The sequence below is a fragment of the Octopus bimaculoides genome, chromosome 21 (genome assembly GCF_001194135.2).
Source record: "Octopus bimaculoides isolate UCB-OBI-ISO-001 chromosome 21, ASM119413v2, whole genome shotgun sequence".
NCBI lineage: Eukaryota > Metazoa > Mollusca > Cephalopoda > Octopoda > Octopodidae > Octopus > Octopus bimaculoides.
In genome coordinates, this window is record NC_069001.1 from 7,210,234 (window position 1) to 7,214,461 (window position 4,228).

Consider the following 4,228-nt stretch of genomic DNA (forward strand, 5'->3'; position numbering starts at 1 on the left):
AAAGAAGGGGGGTAACTCTGTAGTTTGCATGCAACCAATGAAAGGAACCCACATGGAAGTGTTCTGATGTCTCCAATAAAGCTTGGTTTTGTCTTTTGCTTGTTTCAGTCATTAGACTGTGGCCATGCTGGAGCACTGCCTTGACGAATGTTAAGTCAAACGCGTCAACATTAGCACTTAAATTTCTAAACCTGGTACTTATTCTATTGGTCTCTATTGCCGAACTGCTAAGTTATGGTAATGTAAGCACACCAACACCAGTTATCAAGCTGTGGTGGGGAACAAACCCAGACACAAAGACATACACACACATATATATATAAGATAGGCTTTCAGTTTCCGCTTACCAAATCCACTCACAAGGCTTTGGTCGGCCCGAGGCTATAGTAGAAGACACTTGCCCAAGGTAAGAAGACACTTCTTGCCACACAACTATCCCTGCAAAAACCTATAACCAAGAATGAAACCATTAGGCTATAGGCTGGTCCCCTTATCTTGCATTCAGCTAGCACATTAGAGTGAATATAAAGAACGCTGGCACCACTTAGAACATTATATCCCTCTTATATACACACACACACACACACACACACATACATATAGTCCAACCCATGCCAGCATGGAAAACAGATGTTAAATGATGATGAAGATAATTTTAAATCGTACATAATTAAAGTTTTGGAGTGTGTGCATGGGTGTGTGTGTGTAGAAGGTGGGAGTGCACGGCTAGATAATTAACAGCAGTAATAAATATGTGAAGACATTAATACCATATGGCTCTATACCTTTGGATTAAAAGTTCAGGTGTCACAGCTCAGTTGGATCGTGTCAGGAGAAACATGACTAAAAGACACGCACACGCATGCACGCACACATATTACATATTACGAGTGAAAAAGGACGTGTATAAAGGGTGAAAGGGAGAGTGTTAAGGGAGAGATATAGAAAGTACGTTGGGTTAGGGTGAAGGAGTTACCAAATATCAGAACTTAAGGGATTATATATCACTAGATTTCTACCAAATATGGCCAGGCTCCATACATAACAAGATTTATGGCAGCCTGCAAGATTAGCTTTAAAGGCTGTAAACACTCTTTTCAAAAGTAAAAAGAATAAAAATAAATAAATAAAATACAACAAACAACAAAAAATAAATATATTAATGATATAGAATGAAATAAGGTACAAGTCCTTACAAATTGGTTATTTTGGCGCCGCAATAATATCTTTAACTTTGGGGCCAGTTCTAACATTACCGTATTCTGTGTTGGTTTAAAGAACACCAGGGTATAAGGAATTTCTGCTAGCAGACTGTGACATTGGTGCAGACTTTTTTTTTGTTATCTCATTATGGATATAATTTCAAAAAGCTTTAAAGTTATTTTCGTTTCCCTGCCTGATACATATATGTAACCTACACTTAACTGTATGTTCTTTATGCAGAATGCATCCCTGCTAAATTATCCAGTATCAATATTTCAAATAATGTTCATACACATTACACATACAGTCAGTCACTCACTGTAAAATCTGGTTGTTACATAACAAACAGTGTCTGGTAGTTATGTATTAAACTGTATGTATTAGGCTTAGTCTGGTAGTTAGATATTAGTGTGTACCTCGCTGAAGAATTCTAATAAGACTGAAACATGTTCAGAGTTATATCCCGTCCCTATTAAACATATCCTCCTTTATATGTCTTGTTCTCTCTCTCTCGACCTACTTGCTAAGAGTTATAATTACTGCTAATTATTTTTCTTGCCATTACATGGGTAATTTCAATCAGTTAATAAGTAAATATTATATTTGGCTCATTACATTATAGAAGCACAGGTGTAGCCGTGTGATTAAGAAGCTTGCTTCCAAGCCACATGTTCTTGGGTTCAGTTCTACTTCATGGCATCTTGGGCCAGTGTTTTCCACTATAGCCCTGGGCTGACTAAAAGCCTCGATAGAATTTGGTAGACGGAAACTGAAAGAAGCACTTTGAAAATATATTTACATGGGTTTGTATGTAACTTTGTCTTGACATCATGTGATGGTTGTAAATGAGCATCCCTGTTATACAAGCAGTGTTGTTAATTTTCAGTCTTTCATGGAAAACATGTCTGACCACGGGGAATTAAAACCTTACCAGGGAAACAGTCACAGGCTCGAGAACATATATGGAAATAGATGAGGATTGGCAACAGGAAGAGTATCCAGCTATGAAAAAATAGATCAGCCCCAACATATTCTGTACCGACCCATGCAAGCATGGAAAAGCAGAAGCTAAATGATGATGATGATGATGATGATGACAATGATGAAATTAAACTGTATGGTAGAAATTGTTTGTTTTTCAAACAGCAACAAAGAGTAAGATTAAAGAGTGTGTGTGTGTGTGTGTGTGTGTGTGTGTGTGTGTGTATGGTTGGAGCACCATCCTAGAAGCATGAACAATAATTCAGTATTGTCTATAAAATAGCTGCCAGTACCACTTAGAATATTATATCTTTCTGATGATATACATCAGAGAACTTATATACATCAGAACTGATATATATCAGAGAACTTTTATCTTATTTATTTCATTTTGCTTTTATTTTATTGTCGAAGAGAATAATAAAAGGAATTACAAATCAGCAGAGTTCAACAAATTTAGTCTAAGATAATGGTATTCAAGTGGTGCTTACCATTCCACTCCTGAAAATAGCAGTAATTATATGCAGATAAAAAAAAAAATAGTTAATTTGAATAACGGTTTAGAGAAAGATGTGATGATTATCTTTCCTATGAAGAGAAATATTAGACATTGCTCTGAGTGAAGCTGGATTATTTGAAATATCGCTTCCTAATTGTGTTAATAATTAAAATAGAAAGATGATTGGCCAATCTGATGGATAGGATTGGGGGCAGGAAGGAAGCTATTTCGTTATCTTTTTATCGTTTGCTTGTTTCAATCATTGGATGGCAGCCATGCTGGGGCACCGCCTCGAAGGGTTTAATACAACAGATGGAGCCCAGTCTGTGTTTTTGTTTTGTTTTTTTTTTTCTATTCAGTCTGTTACTTATTCTATTGGTCTCTTTCACTGAACTGTTTAAGTTATTGGGACAAAAACAAACCAACACCTGTCGTCAAGTGGTGGTGGCGGCGGTGGTGGTGAAACAAACACAATGACACACATGTACATGTATATATATGTGTATGCCCTCTTGTCATCCGTTAATTTTATTTGTTTATCTAAACTGATTATTTAAATTGACTATATATATACACACACACACACACACACACATATACAGACGACAGGCTCCCTCCTACACAATTTCTGTCTACCAATATCAATGTGAAACAATAAGTAGGCATCAACATGTTAAACAGATTTTAAAGAGTCACCAACCATAACAGAGAGCTGGATGGCATGAACAAAGATAATTTAGAGCTTATTTTATATAGAAATTACAGAAATGTACTTGCATAGCAAGTGACCTGATCTGAGATTGTGTGCTGGAACGAAAACAATTGCAGTGTGGAAGGTGTTTATAAACCATTTAAAAACACACAAAAATCGTTTAGATTCACTTCACGAAATTTTGTCAGTGAACAGGTCACGGTTTCAAAGTGACGAAAATATTTTGGCAAATTAAATTTAAATGTTGAAGTGAATCTAACGGTTTTTGTGTGTTTCTTAAATGGCTTATAAACACCCTCCATGCTGCATTTGTTTATATAGAAAAATTTTCATGATAACAACAATGAAAATGATGACGATGATGATGACAATGATAATGACAATGATGAAGTTGATGAGGATGATGATAACGACAATGGTGAAGTTAATGATGACAACATCAATGATGACAACAAGGAGGTTGATGAGAATGTTGAGGATAATGAGCAGAACCATTAAGATGATAATGGCAATGACGAAGAAGATGATGACAACAATGATGAAGATGATGATGATGACAACAGTGATGATGATGATGTTGTTGGCACTCCGTCGCTTACGACATCGAGGGTTCCAGTTGATCCGATCAACGGAACAGCCTGCTCGTGAAATTAACGTGCAAGTGGCTGAGCACTCCACAGACACGTGTACCCTTAACGTAGTTCTCGGGGATATTCAGCGTGACACAGAGTGTGACAAGGCTGACCCTTTGAATTATAGGCACAACAGAAACAGGAAGAAAGAGTGAGAGAAAGTTGTGGTGGAAGAGTACAGCAGGGTTGGCCACCATCCCT

At 36.9% G+C, this 4,228-nt stretch overlaps 1 protein-coding gene across 2 annotated transcripts in view; it reads right to left on the reverse strand.

The window, feature by feature from the left end:
* LOC106883894 (disabled homolog 2-interacting protein-like) overlaps window positions 1–4,228 on the reverse strand; it is a 285,725-nt gene that overhangs the window by 2,824 nt on the left and 278,673 nt on the right. The window lies entirely within an intron of this gene.